This window comes from Bombus vancouverensis, chromosome 1 (genome assembly GCF_051014615.1).
Source record: "Bombus vancouverensis nearcticus chromosome 1, iyBomVanc1_principal, whole genome shotgun sequence".
Taxonomy (NCBI): Eukaryota; Metazoa; Arthropoda; class Insecta; order Hymenoptera; family Apidae; genus Bombus; species Bombus vancouverensis.
This window is the reverse complement of record NC_134911.1, coordinates 24,311,910-24,329,029: the sequence shown is the minus strand read 5'-3', so window position 1 is coordinate 24,329,029 and position 17,120 is coordinate 24,311,910. Positions and strand designations below refer to the sequence as shown.

The 17,120-nt window shown below is 48.5% G+C and overlaps 1 protein-coding gene across 2 annotated transcripts in view; it reads right to left on the bottom strand.

The window, feature by feature from the left end:
* Window positions 1–17,120, bottom strand: part of LOC117159416 (uncharacterized) — a 150,279-nt gene that overhangs the window by 58,880 nt on the left and 74,279 nt on the right. Inside the window, exon 3 of one of the 2 annotated variants that reach the window (XM_033339232.2) lies at window positions 9,107–9,152. The exons of the other annotated variant lie outside the window; for it this stretch is intronic. The gene's annotated coding sequence lies outside the window, so the exon portion shown is untranslated. The remainder of the gene's footprint in view (window positions 1–9,106; window positions 9,153–17,120) is intronic. 2 annotated transcript variants of the gene reach the window in all.

Here is a 17,120-nt window from a genome sequence, read left to right as displayed (position 1 = left end):
CACTCGTTATCAAACAGCTTAACCCCGTAACTCCTTCGTGATTAAAAGCGTCCCTGTTAAGTGTCGTTATTCGTCGCGTTATTAGGGCGATACAGCTCGAACGTAATTAGCTCCTTGTGCAAATAATATCGGGTTGTCCGACATTTTGCGCGGCGGATGTCGCGCAAAAAGAACGAAAACGACGAAAACGACGAAAACGACGAACAAAGGAAAGAACGAAGGCGGAGAGGGGTCGGAAGAAAGCGTGAGTCGGCTTAATGCGCGTACCTCGTTTTTCGGTTCTCTCGATAACCTCGAAAGCTCGTCGTTGTTCTTCGTAACGACGTCGTCGGCCGGCGATATTCCACGTCGTTAAAACAACCGGGACGAGTCAACACGGAAGCTTTCTTCCTTTTTTCTCTCGTGGAACGGACGCTCGCGAGGAACAAAGTTGCCCGCCTCGTGCTCGGGCCACGAGCAAACGTTTTAACGCGATTGAAAAAGTTGAAACTCTAACGAGTGACGAACGGAGCGACACCGTCTGTGGCGTGGTGCCGCGATCGTGGCCGACCAACTTAATGAAATCGACCGCTCGATCGTGTCGTGTCGCTTCTGCATCCGCTTCCGCGATATCCACCGCGATCAGATATCGACAACGCGACGACTCGAATCCTCCGATTCTACGGGTCGATCGCGGTGGTTCGTACTACCGTCCCAAGGAAATTTACGTTCCAAATCTGGCAGGGATTTTCGCGGATCGTCGACTGGATATCGTCGCATTACCGATACAAACGAAAACGCTCTGTAAGCTCCTTTCGCACGTCCTTTACACGGATTTTCGTTTAATCGGTCAAACACCGATCTCTCTTTCTCTCTCTCTCTCTCTCTCTCTCTCTCCCGAGTTGCCGAGTTTGTTCACAGACCATTCCACACGCCCTATCTCGGCCAGGTCTTTCCCTCTATCGGCTTGATACAGTTTCGGCTGAATTCATCGGATCGAAAGCTTCCGTCGCGCGGCATCACGGCTCCGCCTCTGACTGTTCCAACTTCTTGCAAATGTCAAGGCGAAAATCATCCGGCAGTCTACGCTTAGAATATTTCGCTCCTTCGAATATCGCTCGTTACTTCGATCTGATCGATACTCGAAACGGTCGAACGGTAGACGCGTTTTATAGTTGCCAGCCGTAAGCTGTAACGCTCGGATCGAATACTAGTAGATCGCTTGTCGGAATGGAATAGCGAAATCTCGATAACGTTGACGAATTTTCAAACACGACAACCAAGAACGCGACAACCACGCCAATTACGCATCCATATTGTCGCGTACTGTTGCACGGCACGCAGACTCTAGATACGTCGAGGTAACACAACGGACGAGAATTTATCAGCCAGTTCTACCGCCCACGACGTAACTAGACCATACACTCGTACACGTCGTTAACGCAAAGATAACGACGCGGGACGACAAAGTCGTGCGATGTTCCGCTCGGTGTCATTCCGCCAGTCTTATCGGCCCTCTCCTAGCGACTGCCGCGATAAACTCGCGTAAAAGTAACAGCTGCGAGCCGACTTCTTACTCAACAACGACGACGTATCCTCTCGACGTATCTATATTCTCGCTCAGCATTTCGAAATGAAACGGAGAGAGGTCAGAGCGTGCGTGAAGAGTGCGTGCAGAGTGCGTGGAGCGTGGCAATTTGCCGCTCTTTCGGATCCGAATTAATCGCAAACGTTAAATTTTATCTTGCGGCGTTACCGTATTTCTAACGTTTCTTCTTCGTCTAACTTGGAGAGGAACTCGACTGCCAGAGAAATGTACAATTTTCAAAGGACACGAAACGACTTTGGGAGAATTCCGTTGAAAAAGGCAACTGCATAAATTCTGCCTGCTAGCCGTTATCGGCTCTCAAAGACCGACACGCTATTCTTTCAGCGGCAATAAAGAGAGAGCAAAGTTGGTAATGAAAGAACGATCGTGCCAAGGAATTATTCGCGAAACTGAAGAGGCGAGCGAATTGAGCGGATTTAAACGGTGGAAAAAATCGAAAGACGGAACGAACGAGAGATAAAGAGAAAGATAGATAGATAGATGGATGGAGAGAGCGAGAGAGAGAGAGAGAGAGAGAGAGAGGGAGAGAGAGAGAAGCAGTGGCAACGGCAGCAGCCGAGGGCAAGACGTTAATGGCCCCATGTTGAAATATTCCCGCGTGCCAGGGGTATCCCGGTTTCGGTGCACGGCTAATGTTATTGGCCTGTCGAGATAGGGGCTTATCTAGTTGCGGGTATACGGCCACCGACACGCACGTGCCGCAACAGTAACCGGCGCCTTTACTCGCTGCACAATGGACACGCAACGTGCACCGACGCGATTATGGCCCTCCCTCGATTTAAACGGTACGACGAAAAACGGTTCTCGCTAGGAAAACGTAACCGGGTTACAGTGGATTTTATTTCTGTCTTAAAGAAGAGCTAGCGATATTGGGAGAGTCGCCGTGCGCTTCCTTTAATCAACGATATTGGAAAGCCGTATCTCGGATTAAATACACTTGGGCGTGGAAAAGAAGAAAAAAAGAAAAAATAGAACGTTCTACTTTTCCTCTTGTTTTTCGTTGCGCGCGATGGTATTATCCTGTCGAACTACAACGAACGAAACGATCTCGCTAGAGAGAAAAGTCTGTTTAATGTCCGTGTATCGACTCTTTGTACCGCCGCTCCGATTACTTCTCTTTCTCTTCGTAGGAATTGTCCGCGTTGGTAAAAGCTCGAGCAAGAAACAAATGCAACGGGCAGACCGTCTTCCGGACGAATGGAAATTCCGAAAAGTAGCATCCTTGCGAGAGGCCGATGCGACGCGATGGCCGAGCGACGCGAGGGGCGCACCGCAGAGCATTCGCTTATCTACTAAGTAGTTAGGCCGTGCGATGTGCACGCGTCAGACCGGCAAACTCTCGCAAGGCTCTATTGTGCTGGCGACGCGCATACGTTTCGCGCCACTAACGATTCCTATCTCCTTAGAAATTTATGTCTCATTCATAGCCCGTGACTCTCGCCGTGTTCTTCAACGTGGCGCAATTACCACGCCTCGGATCGCGTTCCGACTTTCCACTCGTCCTCGACTGGAAAACGGCCGTGTCCGATTATTATCGCGATTGTTTGCTCGTCTCGCGCGAGAACGAACAATCTGTGCGCCAACGGTATGTATACACGGCTTGAACGCCGTATAAATCGCCTTTGTTCGTTACCGAAACCATAACCAAGTCAAATTTACAATGTCTCTCTGGTCCGTTAAACTGCTTCGATCCCTTGCTCGTTCCCTCGTAGAAACGACAGCCGCTACGTTCAACGTCGATCCACTAAACGCAATTCCTCTGATTATCATCGAGCAAATTAGAAACTGACAGAATTAGAAACCGTTTAAATCTTAGTTATACGGTGCATTTATACCGTAAGTGGGAATTCGAGGCCGATCGATTCGCAAAGCGGAAATACTCCGATCGAATAAATATCAATGTGAAAAAATATCAACCGATCGGGAAAAAGCTTTAGACTTTTTTTCAATGTTTATTCAGTCAGCATCTTGTTCCCTTTGGAATCGATGAAATTCGCGCGATATCAATGACTCGAAAATTTACGCGTCGCGAAATCCCACTCGGAGTAGCGAGTGCTTTGAAAACGGCGCGTCATGTAGAGTGACATCGCAGCCAAGCTTTATTTCCCTCGAATTTCAATCAGCTTCCAATGGAAATAATACAATGGCGTTTTATTTCGTTGCGTCAGTTCGTTAATCGCGCGACGCGTTCCATTCGAATAAAGCGCCCTTCTCCCCATTACAAATTTTAATATTCCTTCGTTTTCATCGGATCTCTGCCGTAGCGAGTCGCGCGTTCCGGCTATTACACGCGCCGCATCGTTGATTTAAGCGGAAATTTCCCAACGCTTTATGCGGTCCCGCTAACCTCCTAACGCGTTCAGTGCCATCGTTTCAGCGAAACATCGGGCGTCCTGATAAAAAATAAAACTGTGTTTTGCGTTTAATAGAAACGTCGATGGGCAACATATATGGGACGGGAGAAAGATTCAACGAACGGATAAGCTTTCATTGGCGCAGCTTCGCGCCGCTTCTACGCCACTTTTCGTTCGTTAAATATTCCTTAGGTCGTTCCGATAATCGAACCGAATTCAGATCGAACAACGATATCGAGCAGCATCGCGATAACGCCGACAACGCCAGGGCACGATACCGAATTTCAATTAATGCGGCGGCACAGCATCGAATCTGCGTGAACGGGCCGATTATTAATTAACCGCATACGCGTGTATTAGCGGCTAGTGGAGTTACACTTGGTTAAGCGGACGATTCCGCTTCGATTCGTTCGAGCGGAAACCTTTTCTCGGCTCGAAATCGATCAACGTAATGAAATTAATTTGCCGAGTGTAACGTTTCTCGGTTTTAAATTAACTTTTCAACCCACTATCTATGTGTGCAAACGATGAAGCGGTGTAATAAAAAAGGGAGGAAAAGATAAAAAAAAAAAAAAAAAGAAAGAAAGAAAGGAAGAATAGAGAGAGAATCGAAAAGCTTCATGGAGCAATTTCGCCGGAGATATGATCGGAGAGCAAAGCTGGAAATTGGATCGAAATTCGCTGGTAAGTAATAGTTGTTGTTTTTAAACGCGCGTGAAAACAATTCAACGAGAACACGATTGATAAAAATAGTGGAGTACTCGGTATTCGATATCCGCTTGTCTCCGCGTAGTTCGCGTAGCGACGTTGGCGTTAGAATTAATTATCGGTACCCATCTTGCGCGTTAAGCTACTTCCATCGTACAACGGTTATACCGTAATTTTTAGGGTTACGTGCTGGCACAAAAGACGCTAAAACCCCTAGCAGCCACAAAGTAGGTAGATAAGTAAAACGATAAAACAGCCCTGGGCTCTGGCTCTTTTGTTTTTCTTCGGTCAAGCCAACCCGTAGGTCTCTGCCGGTTTCCCTCCATCTTCGTTCTCCTTTCCTTCCAACATCGTATATCCCCGCTGTATCCGTGTCTCCTTCCGAAAGATCGCGAGATAAGCTCGCTGCTCGAAAGTTGCGCGATATTTCCAACGTTGGTTGAAATTAGTGGAGCTCGCAGGCGAATGTCCGATAACGGTATCTCCGTTTCCGTTATCCGGTTGGTTGCCGATCGCGATAACGCTATCTCCGTTACCGAGCGAGTCAACCGCGTCTCTTATTTTCTACCCTTTTTCGATCGGTTATTACGGTTTTTCTAACCTCCGCCCTCCTCTTTCTCCGCTTTCTCTTCCTCGCCAAGATGAATCGCAGCAACTTTTCCCAACCTGTTAACCGGTTTTCTTCGTTCATTCTTCCCACGTTCGGCAACGTAGAGGAGGGGCGGGGAGAGAGAGAGAGAGAGAGAGAGAGAGAGAGAGACGGAAACGACGAAATCACAAATCAAAATCGGAAATAGAGTTAAAGACGCGAAAAACCAGCGATCCGCCTCGACGAGGCAAGTTTTAAAGCACTCGTTAATTTTTCGAACGCATGGAGATGCAGGGAACGGCGCGGCTCCGCTCATCGACGCTAATCGTATAACAGTTGAAAAAATCGCGGCGAACGCGACCAGATTTAAAAGATTAACGAACACGAACGTCTGTTTTGCATTTTGTATGCGTATTGTACCGGCCGGTTCGGCGCCGCTTGTCGCCGGTAGTCAAACGAACGGGAGTGGAGAATTAACGCAATTAGCGATGCTACTACCGTTCTCTGATTATGTCCGTTTAAAAAGAGGCGTTTCCGCGTACACGAAATTTCTATCGCGCTGAAGCTGTTTTCCGCCCGTAGAACCATTTGCCAGCTCTATGGGTAGACGACCATCCGACAAAGATGGAAATTAATCGCCAACGATCGAGCGGCGTCCCTTTGACAAATAATAAAATCATCCGAATCAAAGGAATTACGTTGTTGCGTAAAAGCGGCTTTGAGTCAGCATGTTAGGTCGTGATATTGTCGTCTACGAGAGTTGCGTGGTTTCCACGTGGTTAATCGAAACGTGTTAACGCGCGCGCGCCTGTTTTCTAAGTAGAGACGTCTGTCCTAACTTAGCTGGCAATTTTTCAACGTTTTTGGAACGTTAGAGAGTTCCATTGCGTTCGAGAGTAGCCAAGAGCGAGAAAAACGTGGAATTTGCAATAAAATGTAACAACGAATTGCTATAATTCGAAAACTTGGCAGCTATCGAGTTATCAATGTTTTGTTTCGTTCGCTGAAAACTTTCTTCGAGTTGGAAACTCGATATCAGCAAGGAGTTCGCGTTACGCGAAGGAAATTTTCTAGGAAACGCTGAGCGAAATATCTTGTTACCCGTTAAATTTAGAAACGATAGAGGTTAATAGATTTTTATTTTCCTGAAATTCTGCATCCGCATAGTCGCGATACAAGATACTAAGATTACAAGGAAACTAAGGATTAACGATCTCTGGCGATATTTACGAGCCATCTCGAGTTAAATATTTACGCGTTCGTACGCGTTCAAAGGTTTTGATTTTCTTAGTAGAAGAAGGAAATGAAATGGAATTTCCTATTCGAGCAAGCCGTTCTATAACAAAAGTTCTCTCGCGACGATACTTTTGCAAAAGGGTTTCAGGCACAACGAAGATCTAGGTGAAAACTGCGCTCATTTCGGAAACACGCTTTCCACGATGTCGAAGAAAGTAGGAAATCTCGAGATTTTCGATCGAGGGGATCCGATGCACGCGAATGTCCCCGTGCTCTGCTTTCCTTTGTAGTTTACGTATGCCACTGGTATTTCGTTGCTCTTGGACGCGACTCTCGCGTCTCCTACGTAGCGATTCGTGATAATCTCACCACGTTTTTACGTCTAGCCAACGTATTATTTAAAAAAAACATTCGCTAATCGCGTCGACTGGACTGCCTAGATTCGCAAACGGACGTCGAAGCTTTCTCTTTGCGGTCGGAAAATCGTTTGCAACGCTCGAAACATTACTAGCAAAAAGATGACGGACAAGAATTTCGTCTCTGAAATTCCTTCGAAGCTATTTTTCGTCGTTATGCCCATCGAATCGAACGCGGTATATTCACCGAATACCGAACACCCGATACGACGCGTGTCACCCTTTCAACGATAAACGAATTCTCGTTTCCTCACCTGCGAAATTCGCTAGACGCACGGCATCTCCGATAATTGCTCGATCGGATTAACTGGCGATTAAGAAACGTCTATGAATATGTTTTTATTGAATGAATATGTTTCAGGGCCGAGGCCTGAAATATCCAGCGAGTTAGTTCCTTGGAACTATCGATAAACGGCCACGAGCTACGAAAAATAATTAAAGACCGTGGCGTTTCACGAGGCACGTGGCGGTGGTGGTGGTGTTGGTGGTGGTGGTGTTGGTGGTGGTGGTGTCGGTGGTGGTGGTGGACAGTGCGGAATCGTTCGAAATTTTCTCCCTGGAGTTACGGTCGTTCCGATCTTCGATTAAACTCGCTTAGTTATTGCGTTGCGAACCGTTTCGGAACGGTCGAATCGACGGAACGGGGTGTTACGGCTGGTGGAACGAGCCGCGTTAAGGAACCAACGAGTCGTCGATTTTCGATGAAAGAAATCGCCGGAGAAGATATCGTTCGAGCCTAATATATAATAATTATTTGCAACGATAGATACGCTCAGCCAAGTCATGAAATTTCTGTCGTCGAACGCGTCAAGGTTGCAAATCGAGAAAACGTGGAAATTACGTTCGGAATATGGAAGAAAAGTTTAAGAAGCTTTCGGGCTTTAATCGCGAGCAACCATGGCGTTTGCGACAATTTCGATAGCGAACTCGACGGTCGTCCAGTCCATTCAACGTGAGAACGTGAGTTTCTGCTCTTAAAATTCGCGTTATTTTCTCCATTAAACTTTCCAATTTCGAATTTGTCTCATCTACCGACGGTAAATCGACAAAATTGGCCAATTATGGCATAATTAGAACGGCACTGTATCGCCGAGAAAGCATTTATCGCGTGGCAAATATTCGTAAATATAATATAAAAGCTATAAATTGGAACGCGTGCGATCCAAGCGTGCCACGGTTCCCAAGATTCTGCGTGTTTCCCTTCCGCGATTCTAAATACATGTCAATCCCGTTCAAATTACGGGAAATTAAATGGAAATCTGCGGCCGCCAATTAATGAGCGATATCCAAGAATTTAATCCGAACGCGCGATCGCGCCTACCGTAATTGTTTAGCGCCGCGGTACATTGCCGCGGTGCATTGCCACGATTAAAATGAAAATTGACCAACGTATGATCGCGAGGGAGGGCGATATCGTGGGAATTCCGTGTCCGCGAGTGAAAAACATTTGTAGATAAATCCGTGAACTCTGGGAATCGGAGGTCGAAATTCGATATCGTCCGGTCTGCCGCTTTATCCGAGGCGATTGTGAATTTCCATTGATCATCCTTCCGTATTAAAACGATTAATAACGTTTCCGTAGAAATTTCAGCACGTTGCGTCAAATTCGGTGATAATTTGTTTAATTGAACGGCAAACGCGAATAACTTAAAGGATGATCGCTCAGACGGTAAACGCCGTGCAAGCGTAGCGCAGCGTCGAGTTTTCCAGTAATTATCTTAATTGTGCCAACTGCAGATGCGACCGAGAGGAATGAAAGTAATTAGGATGGCGCGCGTCGATAAAGAAACATCTGCTCCGATACGTAAGTCAACTCTTCGTTATCTCTCGCCATCTTTTAGACCGTTGCTAAATTTTCTTCCTGATAAGACGAACAACAGCCCAATCGTAGAAGAGATCGACCACCACCTCGTTTCGTCTCGACTACAAAAAAAAAAAAAGGAAAAAAGACCAAAAAAAGAAAAGACGAAGAAAGAAAGAAAAAACAATGTACAAATCGTTCCGAGAGATAGTTCGAAGTAAAAGAGAAAAAAAAAGAAAAGATACAATAGGAGAGAGGAAAGAAAGAAAGAAAGAAAAAAGGTGGACGAGGAAGGTAAGAAACAAAGGGCGAGACGGAGCGACGCGTTCGCGGGTTGTACGTCGACAGGTAAGCCGGAATACAAATTGCGCGACGGTTCGTTAGAGACAAGAAAAGGGAGCGTATCCCGTGTACCTTGAGAGCAGCGGGCCACGCTTCGTTACTCATCCGTCGAGTGGTCCTAAAACAAAAACGACAACGGATGCAATTAGATACGACGCGACTATCCTCCCTTTCTTTCTCATCCACCGACTACCGCGCGTACGTGTGTATTACGCGTGATCGTGGCGGACAGTCGCGGCGATAGAAAGGGAGGGTGGAAGGGGATAGGTCGAGCTACCTCGAGTCGAATTTCCTATTGAATTTAGCCGAGCTCGCGAGAGATTCGTAATATCAGGTCGCGGTCTACCCTCGTTTGCGCACCCCCGAGGAATCCATTTCCGACTTTTCTCCGCTACCGGTTCGTACCGGCGCCCTGGGACTCATCTACCCGCTCCCCCGACCACGGAACGGGCGAAACCTCGTTTGTCACGACTCGTTGTGCGCCTTCGTTTTCCAATTCCTACGTTATCTACGCTATCCGACGGCAACATCGCGACTAGAAGATCTGGAAAAGCGGCCAAGTTCGCCACGCGTCACATTTTTCGAAGGATCGGAACGACGAGTGGAGACGATTTCCCAGCAGCTTCGATAATGATCCGAAAGGAAGTTGCGGTCGTCGCGTATGCGAGGGAGGAACGTTCTCGTTCTGAAAGGGCAATCTCGCTTCCCCGGATCGAAGCTTCTCGACAAAAAAAAAGACAGGACTTTCGAGCCGAGGAACGTCCCTTTCCAGCGTTTCACGTTTTGCTCGTCCTCCGTGGACGAGCAAATGTCCTCTTGCGCCGTCACCGCGCTTCTAAATCGATCTTACGCTCCCTTTCTCCGCGTCGCGTTCTTCCTCCGTGCCACGGTTCGAAGACTATCCGTCGATGATAATAAAAATTGTTCCAAAGTCGGAGCGCCTCTGTCGATCTATACAGTTACAACCAGAGACCCGTATTCAGGATCTGGCCTTTTAACGTTTTTAACGAGCCTCGTTCTTGGATCGCGCGTCCCCTTTCAAACCTATCGCGCATACGTCTTTCTCCGTAATTTCCTCCAACCTTTGTGCATCGGACTCTTTCAACTCGGCGTGCTCCGACAACTAACTCTGCTCCGTCTACTTTGGCAATGGGAACGAGACAAAGGACTCGAAACTTCGGAATAGAGTGGCGGATCGATCCAGGCTTCTGTCGAGACTTTTCGCGAGAACGTGGCTTCCGTTCAGAACGTACCATGATACGTCCTCGAACACGGCTTATATACATATATATTATCCGGCTTTGACGTTAAACAACAAACGGAAATCGTATCCTGGAAATCGTTTAAAATCGGCAACCAGTTTACAGAAAACTAGCTAGCTTCCGGTTCGAACTCGGCGTATGCAACGGTATCGAAGGACGCGGCGCGACGCGACGCCCCGGGACAAAAGTTTCTGCCACGTCATGCGCACCGATACAGCGAAACGCTCTCTCGAGTAAAGTTCATAAATAAACGTGTCGGCGGTTTTGCGTTTTCGGTTTTGCGTCGAACGTCGGATGGGCGCGAGAAGGTTGACGATTTTAACGTGGCTCGCTGCCGTTAACATCGAAACACGTATGGTGAGAAAGAATCGTCGCGGTATTGAGATTCGCGGAACGAAGAGCCAAACTGGAACGCGCAACTGGAAACCTCGATCTTTCTAATAACATCAACGATGGAAATCGTTTGCGCGGACCAGCTTCTCCAAGCACGTTGCCAGCTATCGGCCGTATCGAAATACCCGTAAACGCGAGCGCTGTTTCGCGTGGCTCGTAAACGAGACACGAGGCAAAGGTGTAAGAACGATAAGTTTGTGAAAGCAGCGACAGATGGACGAGCCGGATAACGATCCGGTTGCGGCTCGTTGACGGAATATCGTGGGACCGCGATTAGCAGCGGTTTCCGAGTCGTATAGAAGGCGTGGTGTTTCGTTCGTTAAGTCACTGTTCACCTAGAAGCGTTTTCTATCGGTCGGTAATCGGAAAAGCTCGTCCCTCTGCCTCCGCGTTCCTCCCTCCATCGGCCGATTTACGCGACCCTAGTTTTATCGCTGTTTTATCGGTGGCCGTGCGTCGAAGCGTGCCTTTTTAAAAAGCTCGTACCACGGCAGTTCCTTCCGCTGCTCGTTTCTCGCTGGTCGCCACTGCGCGCGCACTTCTAATTAACAATGTCACCGGTCGCGTCGAGTTGTCGTCGGTGCGGTTGCTAGCGAGAAGTTTTTAACGAAGCCGGACGAGGCGACGTACGTCTCTCGACTCCGTTTCCCCGCCGAAATACCAAGATCGATATCCGGTATCGGCGAAGAAAACGCGCCGGTCCTTCGCCGAGCGATACGCAACGAAAGCAGCCCGAACGCAGCGGGCTGATTTCACCGAGCCCGATGATTAAAAACGGGAGGGAATCGACGGTGCGAGATTTCTCGGCGAAGCTGCGGACGAGTACTGGATATTGAGATGAATTTAGCCGCGCGACGACGTCCTCCTTTCGGAAAATTTCAAGCGAATTTTCGAGCGGAAAAGTCGAGAAATTTGTAGAAACGTCGTACGATTCGTCGTATTTTATTAGCTCTACGGGGCAACACGACAGACGTACGTACGTATCTCGAATTTCGTTTCCGCGAAATTTCACGGTGCCGGGAGAAATGATTCGCAAGGACTCGGATCTTATCGTTGACGCGAGTCGATTTTCCAGGATCGCGAAGAAAGTATCTGACCAGCTGAGCGTATAACACGGTTTCTTAGATATGAATTTCTACGAGCGCAACCTAACCCCGACCTATTCCGATTTCAGATAAGATTTCCATCTTCGAGGAGACGCGAACCATGGAAAGAGAGGAGAAAAGTTGTAGGTATCGTTTCTGCCGCGTAGCCTCGGCACTTTCTTTGGAAAAAATGGCCGTTCGGCGAGCGTGTTTAACGTTAGTCGCTGATCAACTTAGCCGTCGTCAACCGACCGAATCGAATAATTTCGAGGATTCTTCCGCCGACTCTTATCCCCTTGGCCTGTTTCGCGTCTCCGTCGGCCGTTTTTCTCGCACCGCGTTCTCCACCGCGGTTTTCTATACGTATAATAGAATTGACAGATACAACGATTATAACGCGTTGGATACCTGGACGTATCGATTGCCCCAGGGCGATCCTCCGTTTCTCCGGTTTTCGTTTCTTTCGTGCCAACCGAACCGAACAAAAGGCGACGGATAGTTTGGCGGATAGTGGGCGCGCATCCATACGACGATAATTCTTCCCCATTTGTCGTCGTTTCTATAATTTCATCCACTGCTGCCCCGTCCAGTAGAGACTGGCCTGACCCCGATTTTATTATATTGTACATCATCCGCCCTTTTCCTACGTTTCCTCTTTCATCTTCCCCCTCTTACCACTTTCCACGCTTTTCCTCCATTCTTCGCCGTTCCATTTGTTCCGTCGTATCTCTATCTCTAGCCTGTTTCTCAGCCTGCCTTCCCCCGTTTCCTGCCCGCTTCCTTTTTCTCCTTCGCTTGTCACGCTTTCTCTTATTTAATCCCCAGCCTCTCCTCTCTTCTTCGCCGCGTTCTTTCTAGTTTTTCACCGAGGCCTGCCTGGCGCCTCCCGCCTCCCGCTCCCTCCTCGTCGCTGTCCCTAATTCCCTTCTCAGCCGGTTAAACCCTCCTGCCCCGTCGTTCCAAGCTCCAGTCGATCCGTGTCTCCGTTCGCTGCCGCCCCATTCCGATAATAACGCGCCAACCCGTCGCCGGAAATAAAGAGCACCTCGCGCTGATCCCTTTTGTTTCATCGCGAGCGATTCACCCGTCTCCTCGTTCGGTCGCCACCTCCCTTTATACCAGGCCGGTAAAAAATAATTGCAGAGCCGAAAGCGACGGAGATTCACGGCCCCCTTTTTCACCGCTGCGCCACGCCGCGCCACGCCGCGCCACGCCGCGCCACACCGCGCCACACCGCGCCACGCCGTGCCGCTACGAACCGCGTACCGTGTTCCCCTTTTGTCTTCGATTGCCGTCCGGTGACAGCGTTCTTTATCACGGCCTACCGTCGCACGCCCTTTCGTTACCGGGTTGTCGCCACCCCTTGAAAAATACACGGCCCGCTGCAAACCCGTTGCTTCCGGAAATCCTTTCGTGTAAGAATTCCACCGGTGAATGCCGCACAGAGGATTTAAGACAGAAGGGTTCTCTGGTTTGAGCGAGTGGAGCGAGTGATTAATGCGAGGCTGGATCTGACAAGCAGGGCGTGCAGGGGCAAGAACGCAGCAGACCGAGTATACGGGAAGAACAGCGGATTGCTTCTGAACCGAGATCGAGCGACGGTCAGTCTTTGCCAGGGATATCGAGTAACCGTGTTGTTGCTGCCGACGATGACTTATAGCCGCTAATTTGCCGGAGTAGAAAATACGACGCGAAATTTCCAATTTCGAGGAAACGGTGGCCGCCACCTTGATTTTCGCTACCGTTTACAAGCTTCTAACGTTAGCGCGTTATTTGCGATTCCATGGTAGACGATCCAATTATCTCGGCCAAGTTTTCTTCTTCCACTTTAATTACCACTTCTCCGGCCGTACAGTTGTATCTTCTTTGGCGAATCGGCTCTTACACGCGCTGCGCGAAATTAAACTTTACCGTTAAACTTGGCTTTCTTGTCGATAATGTTCGATGGACATGGACGTATCGCGCATCGCGGCGATCGCCTTCCAAGCTCAACGACCAAACGAAGAATCAAAGTGCCGCACCGTGTTTCGTTATTACGAACTTTCCGTTGAACACGCGCGCTTACAGTCCCCTTGCTTCCTCTTGCTGCGTTTCAGCCGCAGTTCCCAAGATATTACGACGTTAACTACGGTAATTAAAGTACGGTTCTACGTAGACCGTGATTAACAGCTGGCCGGTGTCTCGAGTCACAGGCCGCCCCACGACACCCGACGTAAATAACAAAATTAACTTCTCCCCTTTCTTAATCGCCAGGCTCCGGACGAAAGCAACGATGACCGATCGTTCGTCGATCCTGCAAATTGTCCCTATAGCGGACTACGTTCGCCTATACCGGAATCGTCACGGCCCGCCATAAAGTTCACTTTGCTTTCAACGCTGTTACGTCCACGGAATTGAGACGTTTGACACTGATCGGCGAGCGGCCAGCGCAATCAATCGGAATTTTTGCTCGGTCGTCGAGCTCGATCAGCGGCTCGGTTTCAACGCATATTCCAGCGTGTTGTTTCGCGACGAAAACGCCACCTCGAGGGAGCGTTTGTGCAAAAAGAGCGGCTAAAAGGTGAGAGCGCGACGGCGACAGTTTTATTCACCCGTCACGACGTCACGACGTCACGACGTTACGACGTCCGACCGAACCGCGACGTAACTACCGCGAGACAGCGAGCCGCTTGGAAGGGATGTTTTAAAGGAGAAGAGGCAAGAAGAGGGAAAAAAGACAAAGGTGGTTATAAACGCAAAGAAAATACGAGTTCGCCGCGATGTTTCCGCGTTGATATTACGTTAGAGGCGGAACGCTGACATTCACGGTTGCGCAAGGAATCCATCCGTTAAACGATTTAGAAAGCAACTGGTTTTATTTCCGACAAAAAGATCCGACTCTTGCGCGACGTAGTTTAAAGCCGCCGTTTAATCTTGAGTCAGTTGCCCGACTTTCTGGCCAAGGGCTCTCACACGTATGCGTTCGTTGATGTTTCGCGAACGTTTATCGATAAAGTTAAAAAGTTAATTAAAGCGAAATACCGATGAAACACCTCGTTCGACGAGTTTCTCTCGATAAAGGGGTTGCAAGTCTGAACGTTATTGGAAATTGCGCGAGAAGGTTGGACGGTGGACGGGCTTGATAGTTGGACGAGGTGCGGGCGATCCGCTCCTCATCGCGGAAACTTCCAGCGAAACGTCGCACTTTATTCCCGACCTATCGAAACTTGGCGCGCAAAATTTACAAACTCGGCCCCGTTCGTCGTTGGTTGTCAGAACGTCCAACGATACGGGCATATTCTCGAAAGATTACAGCTAATACGGCAGGATCGAAACGGAAAACTCGAACGAAGAATTGAAACGAAGGTGGCTAGACGGGTACACGCTCCGACCTTCTCCGTTTCGTATTCGCTGCGCCGTGTACGATAGCTGTGATTTACGGAACGCAGTGAAACTGGAACAGCTAAAAGAAAAATCGCAATTGCGAGTTGAGCGTTTAGCGGCGCAACAGAGCGAGATATCTTTAACGGCGCCGATCAATTTACCCGGAAGATCGTTGCAAGCCTAAGAATAACTCCGAGTTCTTCGAGGCAAGCCCATCGCGCAGAGTGATTAATTTTCCTAATCGACTAGCGAAAAATAGATTAATCAACGTCGAAAAATCCAAAGATTTAACGTCGATCCAAGGATATTTTCGGCCAAGGCGTCGCAGGTTCCGTTCGCTGGAACGACGATCAAACGTGCTGTTAGACGGATTAACGGTGAATTACGCGAAGCAGCTTTTAATCGACGCTGCTCGAATATCAAGTAAGTTGTTAGGGCGGGAGTAGCCCGAGTGGCAAAACCGAGGTAATGCCGTATTTCGAAGAGATTGCTTCGCCCCGAGTGATTTAACGTCGTATAATCTGCTACGTGTTTCTTTTTTGCGTCGCTTTTTTCTTTTCTTTTTTTTTTTTTTTTTTAACGGTACCTCGCGCACTTGTCGACGCGTTTGAGTTATTAACTCTCTTGTCCCCTTCCATCTCCTTCCTTTCTCCTTTTTTTCTCTCTTTTTTTTTATTTCTTTTTTATTTATTTAGATACCTTTTGTTTTTCAACCTATCTTTTTAAAGCGCTCGCGGAGGTGCTAAATATATCGTTTTATGCTTAATACATGCTCAACAAAGTGGATATAAAAGCGACGTTGAAACATTTTACTCTAAATTTAGCCGTTACAAAGAAATCTGCGCAACGGCTCCCGCGGGACGTTACAAATTTCGGGGACCAGTTTTACAGCGTTACGAAATATACCGCAACAACATCGGCACGAAACCTCGCGCAGAATCAGAACCTCTGAATTACCGTAGGAAAAAAGAGATTCCACTCGGCAGCAGGCATTCGCGAACGAGTGACGCAAAAATACGTCGGTTTCCACGAGGGGGGGGGCGAGGAGGAGAGAATGAAAAAGAAAAGGAAGAAACTGTGGAACACGGGGTGTCGCTGAACCGGACCGGATAATTTATGTATCCGTTCGCTAAACTTGCGGATGCTCGCTGAATGCGTCGAACGACAAAAGCTTAACGAAACTGTATTATTTCTGCAAGTCCGGCGCGGCATGCCGATAAAAAGAACTAGCAAACGGTTACGAGCTCGACACCCGGAGCGTCGCTCGAATCTGGCAGAAGACGGTACGATACGCGGAACATTGGACGGATAAAACGAACATCGTCGTTTATCGATAAACAGAGCCGCTCTCGTAACGCGTTCTGTCGTGACGCGCTCGAGCAAAGTGTTGGAAATTTGTCAAGTCGTGCTCGAACGATCGTAGCTAAACTCGGACGAAACGTGGCGGCTTCCAGTTGTTCGTTGTTAGTCGTTTCCAATGGGATACGGCGGCCAAAGGTAAAATAAAAAGCTGTTAACGAGATCGTCTACGACGGTGAGAATCCATCGGCGATAGCCGCAATTCCGTCCGAGTAAACGGCAACCTACTCGCTACAAACCTAATCGTATCCGTGTGCTCGTGATTGGTATATCTTGCCACGTCGATAGACCGCCAGCGACAGGTGCTACGTATCGATCTTATTAGACAGGAGGAACAATGGCAAACAAATCACGATCGCGTCAATGTCTATACGTACAACGACGCAAACGGAAACGTTTGTCCACCTGATCGTTCGTAGTTAGACCTGTCGGACCAGCGAAATTCTCGATCGAGCGTTCTCGACCGAGCGTTCGCCAGCACAACTTTTCGCTCCTCTTCTTACGCCTGCTACGAGCATGCAGGTAATCTGGCAAGTTTCGTCTCGTCGAGCGTTGTCCGGCGATGTAATCGCGAACACGACGTCGTCCGGACAAATTAGACCGTGTCGAGCAGCTGTTGAAGCC